Raw genomic sequence first — 15,200 nt, 5'->3', positions numbered from 1 at the left:
ATTCTCCATTGCTGTCTCCACATGAGTGCTCTGAGGTTTTGGACCTTTTCATATCATAGTCAATAGAATAAATCAACTCTTGTCTTTGAGTTGATAGCCACTCTTCTCATATATTTCATAGGTTCTAGTGTCTGATCACACACAGCAGAGATTTACAAGCATTGCTTACATTGCTTATATCCATTCTGAAGTGGGATTTGTGCTTGATGGACAGTCATAAAGAGATTCCCTGACAGCATGTGTTTGGAAGGAGAAAGGATGAAAAGCAAGAAGAATTCCCAGAGATAGGGTGACTAGATAAAAGATGGGGAGAACATAACATACTTTGAGTCATCTATGGACACAACTAGGGAGATGCACTCAGTAGGAAATGCTGTATATGGAGCCTGCAGAAGGAAGCCCATAAAGGGTGAAGAATTATGCAGACATGTGGAAATTGGGGCAGGGGAGATGGACTGGAGGGGACATAGACTGTGAGGCAGGAGAGGGAAGGGGGATGTGAAGCTGGCCAGCTGGGGTGTGGTCCACATTTCTGACTCACACAGCTACTCCTCCAGAACCTCCAGGTAAAATGGGAAAATGAGTGGGGAATAAACACAGATGTGCTGCTCTGCACCCTATACATGCATTTTCCCTACCTGGTTGCTTCTCCCCTTCATCCCTGTTATACACTGTCTTGTTCTCTTCTTCATGGGGCACAATGCCAGGATGAGTGAGAGGCAAACTGACCCAGAACCTCTCTGGGAGAACAGGGAGTCCTTTTTGGTGAGTCTATGGGCTTCTTACCTATGGGTCCTCACAGATTGTTGAATTTTCAACAAGTCATCTTATAACAGCCTGTGGAAACAGCCTGTCGTTTTTATTCCTTTCTTCAATAATAACAGTCCCACCTTTGGTGAGAGAAAACAAAGGTGGTTCAAACAAGGGAAGAAACACCAAGGCACAAAACAGCAACACACCCTTGATAGTTCTTGCATGACCATTTTCCCCCTTAAAACCAGTGACACTTTACAGAGCTTTTTCTTTTTTTTTTTCTTTTGCATTACATCATTTTCTCTTTACTTTTTAGAAGTAAATTTTCACTTTACTTAATTATGTAATATTATAATGAATCTTACAACACTGGACTTCTGTGGCAGTCAGCTTCCTTTTAGGTGGCTCTTTCTCTTTTGGTCTCTGTTCACATTCCTTGTGAAATCCAGAATGCCTTTCTACATCTGTAGTTTTCACTCACTGATATTTCTCTGCAAGACCCTGGCCAGCTGAGAGGCTTCACATTGGACTGTTGCCAGTTCATTCTGGAAAGGCATAGTTCTCTACATTTGTAGATACTGATATCATAATAACCCTTGAATGTTCTGCTTGTTCCATTCATCTGTTCTTTTGTCTACCCATTGCCTTATCTGTGCCCTACCCAGTTTACACTAATGAACCATGAGTGTCTGAAAATTTCAGAATATTTTTAGACCATACAAGCATTTTCTGTCTTCGTTCTAAGATGGCTGAGTAGGAAGTCACTTAACCGTATTTCTGTGTGACTATGGCTAATCTGAAAAAATTTACTGGCAGTCAGGATAGATTGATTAGCACTAATGTGGTTTCCGGATTGAGGATAACTTGCTCTGGCCAAGTCAGAGCACAGACAGCAATCTGGTTTTGCCTCCCATGTAAAACCACACATTTCCTCACTTTATTATGTACACAAAATGCCAGCCTTTTTTTCTGGACATATGTTCTGTAGTGTTATTTGAGATGTGTTTCCCAAACTCACACTTTTTGTCTTGGCTTACTTAAGGTATGAGACTGAGCTAAACCAAATGAGCTACCTCAAGTGGGGTCCCCTTCTTCAGAAACTCAAGCAGAGGCTGTGAGTTAATGATGACCAGAAAACTGTCATAAATATCAAACCTGATTCAAATCCTTTGTTGCATTTCCAGGCAGCTCACTTCTGTGGTATTTGGTGATCATCAGATTTCTTTCTAGAAGCCCATTTCTAGCTGTTCAAGGCTATTTTACAGATGACATTATTCTGTAAGTGCCCTTCTGACCAAACTTTTATCTGCTTTTACAGGCAGGGGAATATTCACCAAATAAGCAGTTGTTGCTGAGCTGCAGCATATGAACAACCTAGGCTGCACAAGCAGACTAAGATTTATTCCACGAAAAAGTCCACAAAGAGATTATAAATGTACTTGTGAAGGCTGTTTATTACTGCTTGGTGCAGAGACATTGGCTATCACAGGAAATAGCTTACAAAAATTGCTGCTATTGTGTTACCGCCTCAGATTAAAGAGGATTCTGTGATTCCTGAATGGATGCTCTGCTGTACTCCAGCTTACCAATGCTCTGTTTCCAATACAAGAGAAGAGATTGTGTTTGAAGAATGCACCATGTATGTTTCCAGTATTTTAAAAGACCCAAATGCTACAAGTTAATTTATTTTGGATTCTCACAAGGTTCCATTCTCTTTCTCCAGAAAATACTCCAATATATTTTTTTCAGCTCACAGAAATGAAGAACCATTGAATCAAGTCTTTAATGGAGATAATTTTTTGTATGATGCAGCATTCCCTTATCTATTTCTTAAGGTCTGTAAAGAAATGGCTATTAAACATAATAGACAATTTTAAGGAATTCTGAAAAACTACAGCGAAGTGGGAGTGTCACTAAAAGGATGTTCATTGTAATGTAATTCATAACCACAATTCCCTATGTCTAATCTGATAGTTGTGAATTTTTGTGATGGGTGTGTGCTGCTCATGTGTGTGAAGCTTGAGACAAAGGGAGACAAAAAGAACATTGCAAGAAGCTTTCTCTTGTGTATCATCTGCTCTGTGAACCACTGCCTGACAGCCACAATTTCTATGCCTGCCAGAAACAATATTTTTCCCGCTCACTTAGTATTGTCACAAAGAAAACAGATATTGTCCTGCTCTAGGAAAGTATGCCTGGGGTCTGTAAGCCATCTGTAGTAATTAGTAGTAGATCCAGTCAAATATGGATTCCATTTTTCTTTTGTATTACTTTTTGCTCGGCAATATGTGCACACCATTGAGTTTCATTTCCCAGAAGCACAAAACCTCTTAATTCTTCTGTGAAGTCCAGTGATTCATTTCCAGGTAAACGAAAACCAAGTTTTTACACTAAGGCACATGGAACAGATTTTGAAATGTGGGTAATTATAGGTTTATTTCAGAGAGAACAAATCATAAACATGAGGAATCAAATCTATTTCTCACTAGGCAAATTTTAATTGGCTTTGGATCAGAACATTATAAGCTTCCGTGCTTTTGCTGTCATCCTTGCTAGTTCCTCTAAAGGCTAAAATTTATGTCCCCATTGATACTAGTCAGGGCAAGATACTGTTGGGCTATTTTGTGGGGTCACACCCGCCTTTCACTGTGTCCTGTGACAAAGATGCTCCTCCTTCAACCATGTTGCATCTCATGATGAGACAAGCTGTTTCCCTTTATGCCATCTCCAGATCAAGTCCACCCTGATTGTGAGACTGGAGCTAGAGGCACATGATCGTGTTTTGCCATACAATATATTTTCTTTCCTTTTTGTGGAGCCCAGATGGTTGACATCTGGGAAAACTGAGGGTAAGGAGCTGGAAGAAGCAAAAAGTATTGTCTGGAGAAAGTAGGAAATCACAGTTAAATTTTTTCCTCTGTATATCCCATCCTTCCCTATCTGTTACAGAGTGCTCCTAGCCAGGAGCAGAGCTTCTCGGAACCATTCATTACCTTTTCCTCATATCTGTCCAAGGCACCTTGGGCTTCCCTAACTTTATGTAAGGACATATGAGAGTTTGTACTGTGTCAAATCAAATGTTTGTCTAGTTTGTACTCTGTCTTCAACAGGTTCATCTGCATTTCTTAAGAAGTTAATTAATGAATTAGTCTTTTGTGTTTAGGATCTCTGGAAGGGTTTTTCTTATGCAAATTTACCTAAGTGGTTTTTTTGACTCATGTAAATCTTGTGTTTTCTATTCCTCATTTCATTAAACTCCACAGTTTAAGCAGGTGATGTGTGAAGTATCTGTCCTTGCTTTAAACCTGTCATCAGCCACTATGACATTCACTGAGCTTTAATGTTTATGTCAAAAAGAACAATGAACTGCTTCTCAGTACTTATTTTCCCACATTCCTTATTCTTTATTTATGGCTATGTTATCTTCTCTTGATCTTTTTGTCAGTTTGAAGAATTTAGGTCTATTTAGTAATTCTTTATATGACAACCACTTGAACTGTATACAGTATTCAAAATATGATAATGTATGATTTTGTACAGCAGCATAGAGATGTTCTGTCCTGTTCTCTTTTCTCTAATAATGCTGCCAGCTCCCTGCCTGTTTTTAAGAAGTAATTCTAAGTACTGAACTGTTGACAACACGGAACTCTTAGAAATCCAAGATCTCAATCCTTAGTGCTTATGGCTAAATCACAATATAGCACTACATTACAAAAAAAAATGCAGGTTTATGCTTTCTTCAGGCCCTGCTTCTTGTAGACTGGACAGAAGAGACATCATTAATATCCCTTCAACTAAGCAAATTCATAAGGAAAATTGACTGCAAAAAATAGACTGCTTTAGACAGTTTCTAGTAACATGTCCATGAATATAAATATGCCCTGTGCAAATCTGCAAGTAAGACCCAGCCACTGGATGTTCACTCTTTACTGGGATGTTTGAACAGTAAGTAGGTTGCTACATATGGTAGGGCCATGCAGTCTCTACATAGCTGGATTGGAAGGGAAAGAGTCCTGACCCTCTAGTCCAAATCACTTCTGTCTAGAGCAGCAGGCTGTATCTGACACTATCAGATATGGACTATAATCTTTTTCTGCAAGACAGCTTTAAAAAAGTTTTGCAACTTACTCATTAGGATAAGTTTGTTTTCATGAGTCTACCAAGGCACTGTGAGCCAGCACAGGACACATTCTGCATTAGTTAAGGTTTGTGGTAGGAGTGGTGATGGTTGTGGTGGTGTCAGTGGTGTTTTCTGTAGCTGCAGAGATAGGATTGTTTTTTTCCCCACACACATCACTTTATTTATCAGCATTGAGAACCACCTACCATTCTATCATCAGCTGCTCACTGTTGCAAAACCCATTTGTAACTTTTCATGTTCATCTTGAATACCTTAGGTCACTGGCAAATGTTTTATACTGTTAGCTGGATATTTTGCAGGCATGTTGAACAGTTGAGAAAACAACATGTGTTTTCTCTTTAGCAGTAAAAATGTACATCTCTTCTTTAATTGCTGGATACCTTTTCCACGCCCTCTACCTTGTCTTCATATTTTTCTCACTAGAGACATCGTCTTCAGATAGATTGTTAACAGCACAGCAGGGGACAAAAGGAAAAACTGTGGAATAGCATTGCACTGAGTGGCGTGCTCCAAAGGGAAGTGTGCTGCAGTGACTGATACACCTCCCTGTATTAATCTCTTAATTTATGCAAAGCAGTGTTTGCTTTGGATTAGTCTTTCTCCTTCCCCTTCTCAGCTGTGATTTTTATCAAGTGTTTCTTAAAAGCTGTGTAGGTTTAGCATTTATTTGATTAATTGTGAAAAACTGAACACAGCTTTTAAACCATAATGACTGGTGAGGAAAGAATAGACTACTCATTGGGCCTAGACTCAAGTCTTGCTGCATTTGGGAGTCTGATGGGGAAATTTCAACCAGTGTTGAAATGTACTTCCACAATTGCATGGTTCCTCTGAAACTGCATCACAAAATTCTCCATGCAAGATCCAGGACACTTAGTTATCTGCTCTGTTTTTCCTTTAATTTGTTTATTCATTCCTTGGCATTCTTGACAAATCCGATTTTTCAGTCAGTCCATTTGGAAAACTTTCAGGATGCCATTACTCTGTGTGTTTTCAAAGCCTAACAAGACTCCTCAGCAGCAATTCAGCTTCTCTTTCTCTTAAAAGTGATGAAGCGAAGAGGAAATGGGGGTCTTCCCTCTCTCGGTGCACTGGCCTCTGAAGGTTTGGAAGTTGCCAGAAGCTTAGTTAGTAGGAGGTGAAACCAGGTGATTGTCAATGCCAGCGTGTGTCTGAGCTCTGGTACTGACTTTTTATACTGTCCTGTCTCCGCAGTTTGGGAAGTGTGCAAATTACCTATTGGATCCGAGAGAAAAGAGGAGAGGGAAGATGGATTCCCATCCAGCTATGCAGTAATAAATGCAAAGCGGGGTCTTGAGGTACAGTGAGGAGAACAAACAAGGTTGGAATCTTCCTCTGGGGATTGGTGAGACTGAATTTTAGTGCAAACTTGTGATGATCAACACTGATGTGTCTTTGAGATGCCTTTGCCTGTTCAAGTAACTCATGGGATGGGGCAGGATTCCTTGGTCAGAGTCCAAGAACTGGCCCTGGAGCACACAGCTGTGCTGGGGTATTTGCAAAGGCAGCACTGCAGCTCTGTGGCAGTGACTCTGGGGCAAGCAGGGAATGCAACATTGTGGCCCACAGTGCTGGAAACAGACTTTAAAATCTGGGGTCTGAGCCAGACAGTAGATTGAGAAAACCAACTGTGTGCCAGGAAAACATCTCTGAAGCATTTATTTGGGAAAGAGTATATATAATAGGTAGATGAAATGCTCTGCCCTCTTGTTCTAACATGCATTTCATAAAACAAACACATGCACCTACAATGTTGGTTAACAGATGAGGTACAGGGGGCAGGCCCAGGTGTGGCTCTGTTTTGGCTGCTGCTCATTCCAGAGAAAAGCTGCTCATCCTGAGGTGGAAGGATTACTCTGGGGGTGACTTCCCTGCTGCTTCATGGGAAAAGAAATGTACGTTTATAAAAGAAAATATAAGCCAATTACAGATTAATCTGTTATATTCTATTGTTTCATGGTATTTATTCCTGAGGATGATTTTCCTCATGAAAAGCAGTGGTGGCTTTGCCATGATGGCTGGGGGGGGCTTTGTGGCACCTTCCATAGATTTGGCTCTTTTGATTTCCCTAGTGTTACTCCATGTACAGCTTTCAGAGGGAAAATGGGCACAAGGCTGTGAATTGTCACAGATGCTTTTGCAAAGCTTGAAATCCACAGTTCCCTATTATTACTTTTTTTTTTTTGACAAGGCAGCTAAGCAACTTTTTCACATCCCCTTTGTTTCTCACATATCTTCAGACACCCGTTTCCCACCCACCTCTATCTATCCTCAGCAGTTTCCTTTCCATGATGTTTCTGTTTCATCTTCAGGGCTCCAACAACATTTTTTCAAACTGAACACTTAACCACAGTCAAAACAGCAAGTGCTGCCATTTTTTTACCTCATAGATCTTACTCTTGATTTCTGACTATTTTTTTTATTAATATAGCAACATCAGACCTTGCAGGAGGTCCTTCCACTTTGAGAAGGCAAGCATGAGAAGCAAATGGGAGTTTGCAATTTTTTTTCCTATAAAAATCTCAATTCCACTTAGATGCAAAGGGAAAAAAGAAGGTTGAAAGGATATATATGAGAACAATGTGCAGTGTATGACTAATGTAGCACCTTTTGAAACAACATATAAAGGACATATCTGCTGTCAAATTATCCCTTGTTATGAGGTTATGACTGAGGTATGGATTGCAGGTCCAAGTCATCAGGGACCACACAAGCACAAAATAAGACATAGTTTCTAAAGAGAGGAAATTGCTTGATTGTGAAGCCTAGCTTCTTGTATTACAAAAGCATTACTTATTAGTTTATATTAATATGTCTCCCATTATTGCATAAAGAATTATCTCTGTCTGTTTATAGCATCCTTGGATCCAGCCATGCAGATCCAAGATTCACTTCAAGGTCTGCATTCTCACTAGCCCTTCTTTTCTCTTAGTTTTCATTTAGTAAAAAAAAACAAAAAAAAAAAACAAAAAAACAGCAAAAAGCTCATAGAGATAACATTGTTTTATTGCATTGTGATGATACACTCTCTTTCCTACTCTGTTTTCCCAGAGATATTAAAATATTTATTTTGCCCTAAGTGTTCCTTGTGCTGAAAAACTGGCTTCAGATGTAGGTTTCATGTTTTCTTCTTATCTCAGCCATTTTACTATAGTAATTTGCATCCTCCAACTGTTTATGTGGGAAGACATAATCTGTCATTGGGCAGGAAAACATATATAGTATCAGTATTTGTCTTTCAGGTGAATTTTAATTTATTGACTTGTTGCCAGAATTGCTTCCCTTTTAGGTAAGAATCTAAAAACTGTAATCTATCATCTTTCATTATCTTTTTCCTCATTTATTTTTTTCTAGACCTCTGTGAAAATTGTTCGAGTTCTTGAACTTTTCTGTCTTCAGGCTGAACTCACAGACTGATTTTAAACTGGATATTCACCATCAGAGGCAACCATTTCAATGTTAGTTCTCATTCCAGAATTTTTTTTTTAGCTTTAGCTGATTGCAGATGAGAAAGCTTTCAGGTAAATTCCCAATACTCTTTTAAGCAGATAATATGAACAAGAAAATTATGCCAGAGAATTTAGAGGGAAAATTTGTGGAATCAATGCCTGTGCTGGGGTGGCTGTGCCTTTGTAAGGAACAGCTGATTCCAGCATCCAGGTAATTCTGTTACTTTGCTGGCTCTGATGGCTGCCTGCAATGTTGGGGAGCTAAGCCTCGGTACAGAAATGGCAATAACCAAGGTTATCAGCTGACATACAACCTGTTATAAAACTGGTTGTCCTTTCCAGTTACAACACAACTTCTTTTCATTTTCAGGGGATGGTAACTCAGGGAAAGTAAACCAGGTAATTCTAAAAGCACAACCTGTGTTCCCAGTTTCCTATAACAAAACTAGGAAAATATAATATAGACTGTAATCTGTGTAAATTTTTGTTCAAAGTTGGGAATTTCTGCTGGACGAACACTTCTTGGTGCAATGAAAAAAAAGATGAATTCTGTGAAGAATAACAGTGGGAACAACAATTTCCAGTAAGGCTGTCATGGTAAGACCAAGCCAGCCAGTGCTGGGAACCGCTGACAGAACTACAGAGCAGCACAGAGTGACAAAGGAGAAACTACCACAATGCAGCAAATGCCATTACTGTCAATCATTTTTCATGTGGCTGTGTGAGGAAGTGTGACTTCCTCTTCTTTGCTGGTTATGGGCTATTTCATTTGGGAAAACCCCTTGAAATTTGCATAGGTAACACCAAATTCTGGCCTGTGCAGGCTGGGATCTTTCTGGGCTCCCCAATGGACTGCACTGCTCAGGGTATGATCATCTGAATGATCTTTACTGGTTTGTTGTAGAACTGAACAAAAGTCACCTGTCTAGTAGAGGGCAAAGGTCAATCTGGAAGGTCTGAGTCACTGTTTTTTTTTTTTGCCATGCTAACCAATCATGTTCTTAGCCAGTTACCAGCTACTCAAATTGCAAGATTAATGACATTAAATTAAAAAAACACCAAACATTAAAGACCTCTACAGATTTTATTTTTCTTAATGCTATCCCATGAAAGGAACAAGATGAGGAGGAAAAGCAATGGAGGAATACCAACTCCCTGGGTATTTGGACCATCTGTAAGAAGAAGAAGAGGCTTTAAGTGTAGCATTCTCTAGCTTGTAATGTGCTGTTGGAAACTACACCTTCCAGCTGGGTACTTTCTGCAGAAGGTAGGTGGAAGGCTTTGCAGTGGTTCAGCTGATGGTTACCCACTCAAATTTTACACTGCTGAGAATATGAAATGGGTATTTGGGGTTTGCTAGAGGATCACACGTGGAGTTCCTGCTTTTAAGCTGCAGCAGAAGATGCTGTAATAGTTCAATTTTTCACAGAGCTCCAGCTGTCTCAGGGATCTAGGCATCTGAGGACACTCATGATGAACACACTCCAAGCTGTGTGGTTTATAATTGCTCCTTTCCACAGGGTGCTGTGGGAATGAACCACCATTTTCACTTTTAGAGAGGCATATTAAGTATGCAAGTTGAGAGAGCAATTGATTACAGGCAGATCTACTCCATTTGCTGTAGATGTTTGCCCTTTTGCAGGCCAGCTCCTGCCAGATTTTTGTATGATGACACACTAATCTGAATTTTGGAAATACTTAGCAGGAATTTATTGCTGATATGCAGTAAGCCACAGGAATGTAAGCAAGTCAAGGGTGATAAGAAAGGTCTACTTCCTCTTCTGGGTGAACTTCTCAGCTTTCATGTGTAGGCTGAATGAATTATGCAGTACTAGGTATTAAAATGCTGTTCCTTGGCTAATGTACTGTGTAATGACTTTTTGGAAAAATAATTACCTCTGAATACACCATTCTGATTGGATCTATCTGAAATATCAGTGTCAAATTTATGCTACACTAGAAAGGACAGTAAGTTTTTCCAGCTTTTGAATCATGATAGTGTTGATCACAGTTATAACATACAATTCAAATCCAGTATAGAATGGGAAAACTGGATTTTTTTCTCTCTGTAAAAACTCATTTGGGGTGTATTTTTGATCAGTTATTCTGGTCAAGAGTCCTCTGAGACAAAAAGATTGCTAGTAGGAACTTTCATAAAGGACTGTGTACCTTAATATAATTTCTTACATGGAGTTAAATAGAAAAGAGTAAGTTTATTATGAACTTCTTTTTTCAAGCAGGAGCAAATACAGATAAACAGCAGAAGAAATGTCACAATTTCTGTGCAGATGCAGGCAGTTAGAAGTCCTCAGGGGACTGTGAAATAAAAATAGAGGATAAGGAAAATTCATAGAAATTACCAGGATTTTTAAGATCAAAGTGCAGCCTGCTGTTTTTGTATAGGTAGAAGTGACAGTGAAGCACATGGGATTTTACTCCAGGAACAGGTCTGGAAATTGGAGTGGAGGTATCACGAGTTTGTCACCCTATGAACATTCCCTTCTGGCAAAACCAGACACGTGCTGTCCAAAAGCTTTTTAAGGGGTATCTTCAGGCAGCTGCTTGGTTTTTTTTTGGCATGCTGAATGTATGCTGTATTCTCTCTCTCTGTAGCTAATTCCAGCAAGGAGCTGCCTCCTGCAGCTGGCATCTTCTCACCAAATGACATGGTTATTTATAGAAATTATTCCTTCTCCCTTGTTGGAGTCCAGGACATCCCTCTGGCTGCCCTGGCTGTCTCGAGACCCTGGCAGGGGGCTCAGAGACCTTGGCATGAAGTCAAAAACACCTGTGGCTTCGATTCTAGCCTGTGGAAAAAGCTGCCAACTTTGTATGAGGAATTACAGGCCACAAGGGTTTGAGCAATGTGATAACTGAGTTAACACAGGGTGGAAAAGTAGAATTTTGAGGTTTTTAGACTAGGATTCAGGGGGTCAAGGGGGAGGGATTTGGGCGTGTCCTGGCCTTCTTCTCCTTTTTCTTGTCCTCCATGTCTTGGTGTGATGGTGACACTTTTCTATTGGTTTAAAGTAGAGACACACTGTCTAACATAAGTGGTAGGTATTGGCACAATATTGTAAATAAAGTACATGTAATTTCTAGTATAAAATGCAAACGCCACCCAAGGCGGCATGCAGAATGCCATGGCCTCCTTGCTAGACAGAGCTCGGCAGGTCAGAGAAAGAATGTTATAGATAAGGAAAAACAAACAACGTTGAGAAGTTGATCCTATGCATTCTGACTCCTTCTTTGGCTGCACGGGCTGGGAGAACAAGGACTTTTACAATCTTGGGTGTTGCATCCCAGGTTCCGCGCTTGGGGTCATCCAGACAACCCAGACCCCGAGACTCCCTCAGAAGGCCAATATCTCCACTTGTTTTCTTTTACTCTCTTCCTTTCCACAGTTTAGTGGTAATATGTCAGTGCTGGGTTAACAGTTGGATGTGGTGATTTTACAGGTTTTTTCCAATCCTTATGATTCTATGGAAGACGGTAAATTTTTGCCATCTGGCAATACCAACAAACTGCCTTTTTTTTTTTTTTTTTTTTAATGTGGACTCAGGGGGTGATAAAATTGATTTACAGAGACACAGTGGTACTGCTATGTTTGCCTGCACATGGATTATGCAGATGAGGGAGAGGAGAAGACAAGCTATTTATTAGCATGCTTGTTACTGTCGTGGTTTGACATGGAAGTGAATTTTTCCAGGAAGTTGGGTCAAACCAATCAGTGGTCAGGTTTGGATATTGGCACCTGGAGTGACCACTGAAGGGTATGGACACGCCTCTGAGAACACAGGGGGTTAAAAGCAAGAACTCCCAGGGGGAGCTCTCTCTTTGGTTTGGTCAGAGTGCAGAGCAGACCTCCCCTGCCCAGCCATGGGGCTGGGTGGGGGAGGGGAAGCCATGAGGCCTGGTCGAGGTGAGCTGAGGGGTAGAAGGACTGGAACCGAGCCAGCTCCTGTGGACGGAAGGGTGGAGAGAAGCGGAGATGTCTTTGTCATCCCCCTACCAGAGGGAAGAGACAGAGAGTCCGGACGGCACCTGTAACTCTGCCTGCGGAGGTGAAAGAGAAGGGGGGGGAGGTGCCCAGCCTTGGCCTTGAGAATTGGCTTCTGGGCAGAGATATCAGCCGTCCAGGGAGTCTAAACCTTTAACCCTTTCCTGGGAAATGAAGGCTTTGTAAAATATTACTCCTCTTCGATTTGAAGTAGAAGAGAGACAATCTGGGATCCGAGATGATGGAAGAGGAAATTTTTGAGTTGGGAGGAGATGATGGAGTGGCTTGTGGCTGGACTTTTCTTGTTAGCCATAGTCTGAACCAAATTCTCCTGCAACAGAGACTGCACTTAGGGTGATGCGGTGGTGGGCCAAGAGACCTGTTTCAGTGGCTACCAACAGAGGAATGGAGAGAACAGAGGAAAGCTGAAGAGGGTGTGGAGAGGCCCTCTGTCTTCAGAGAAGAAGGGAAGAAGAAGATCTCTGTTCTTGGACCCTTGGCCCCAGGGGGAAATGGGGGGGACTGTAGTCCCAAGATGAGAAACTAAATTGTTGTTTTTCTTTGGTCCTTGGTAAAGCATCCTTGAAAAGAAACCCTATGAGTAGTCTGCCCATGGATGGTGGTGAGAGCACTGTGACATGGAAAGGAGAGTGTCACCATGGCAGATTTTCTCCAGGCGGTGCCATGTGTGACATGGAAACACCAGAGGTTGCAGCTGTGTTTCCTGGGGGAGTCTGTGGCACAGGAGAGACTCCTGTCTCCCTTGATGGACTGAGTACTGATTATCTGAAGGGTGGCAACTTGATCAGGATCCTGGGTGGTGTTTCACTGTGGGTTTGTCTGGAAATAAGGTGGGAGGAGGAGGAGTGTTTTGGAAGGTCTTCATCCGGGATTTAGTGTTTGTGTTTTTATAGTAGTAGCAGTAGTTTAATACAATTTTTTCTCTTTGTTATTAAGCTTGGGCCTGCTCTGCTCTGTTCCTGATCACATCTCACAGCAATTAGTTGGGAAAGTGCATTTTCATGGGGGTGCTGGCATTGTGCCAGTGTCAAACCATGACAGTTACTTATATAATGAACAAATACTGCAACTTATTTTTACCCATATGCCTCTCATATTCAGTTTCCTGTAACTCATGGTTGTTTCCATGCCAGCAGAGCTACATCCTAATCAGTTGCTTTCCCTTCTAAATGCTTAGATGCAATTCCTTTTCAGTGTAGATGATTTGACTAACAAGCTCATTTGGATGACTCTCCATTTTATCTTAATCACAATATTTTTGCATTTTCCATTCTTCCTAAAAACAAAAGTACTTCTGTGTTCTAAGTACTTCTAATTCCTAGCATGAACTTTCCCAAGCTGGTTTTTGGTTTTATCACCAGGTCCTTGCACCCCATTGAAGCTTCTCCTAGTTTATTTCTGGTGCTCACTCTCTTTGCCAAACCAACTGAAAAGGAAACCTCAGCCTACAGAGTGTAGTGACCATGGCCAATGCATGGACAGTGGATCTCCTGGGGTGGCCTTGCTGCACAACAATTCTTGGCTCTGAAGCCCTGTGGCTGTGTAACTACCAATCATGGCTTTGCAGATGAGCACCGCAGCTCTGTCAGCAGATAATGGATTTGCAATGAGGAACTACACACGGGACTGGGCATGGAGACACCTGATGACAGGTGGGAGGCAGTGCCTGTGGTTCTGAGTGGGGCGTGCGTTAGAAGGGCTAAGTAATAAATAAGGTTTTTCGGTGATGCATAAGAGAAGGTGACGAATTGGTACACTGGCAATTTTGGAGGTAGGCTGCTGGTGAAGCCTTTGGGTCTGGGGAAACAGAAACTGGATGTGAGTATCTACTTGTGTCTGGCCTGGCAGATAGGGCCCTGCCCCACCACCTCCCAGCCCAGAAAAGTGGGCTAGGTGCTGCTGTGCATGAGAAAAAGAACTATTCATAGAATCAAAGAATCATAAAATGGTTTGAGTTGGAAGAGAGCCTAAAGGTCATCTAGTTCTGATGCTCCTGCCATAGATAGGACACATTTCACTAGACCAGGCTGCTTACAGCTCCATCCAGTCTGGTCTTGAATGCTTTCAGGGATGAGACATCCACAATTTCTCTCCACAACCTGTTCCAGTGCCTCACCACCATCACAGTACAGAATTTCTTCCCAGTATCTAATCTCACCCATTTTTTAGGCCATTCCCCCTTGTCCTGTCATTACTTGCTCTTGTAAAAAGTCCCTCTCCAGCTTTTTTATAGGCTCCCTTCAGTTACTGGAAGGACACAATTAGGTCACTCTGAAGCCTTCTGTTTTCCAGGCTGAACAACCCTGCATTCTCCCAGGCTTTCCTCATAGGAGAGGTGCTCTAGCCATCTAACCATCGTGGTGGCCTTCTCTGGACTCGCTCCAACAGGTCAGTGTCCAGAGCTGGATGCAGCACTGCACATGGTATCTCACCAGAGTGGACCAGAGGGTAGAATCCCCTCCCTCATCCTGCTGGCCCGGCTACTTTTGATGTAGCCCAGGATACAGCTGGCTTTCTGGACATAGACTTGGCTTAATTGACATAAGATGCTATCACACAGATCTGAAATTATCTCACACTTATTACATTGTTTATTGCCATTGCTCTGAACCACAGTTCTCTGTGAGGAGTTCCCAGTCAGTCTTTAAACAAAAAAATGTAAAAACCCCGCTATGATTCCTCAGGATGTCTTTCAGTATGACAAACCTGTATCTACAAGATTTTGTACAGAATCTTAGTTATAGTAATTAATAATTTTACAAAGACAATAAAAATTATGTGCTTTCAGAGACCTGGAATTTGGCTGTGAAAAACC

Source organism: Anomalospiza imberbis, chromosome 5 (assembly GCF_031753505.1).
Source record: "Anomalospiza imberbis isolate Cuckoo-Finch-1a 21T00152 chromosome 5, ASM3175350v1, whole genome shotgun sequence".
In the NCBI taxonomy this organism is placed as follows: Eukaryota; Metazoa; Chordata; class Aves; order Passeriformes; family Viduidae; genus Anomalospiza; species Anomalospiza imberbis.
Note: the sequence above shows the minus strand (reverse complement) of the source record.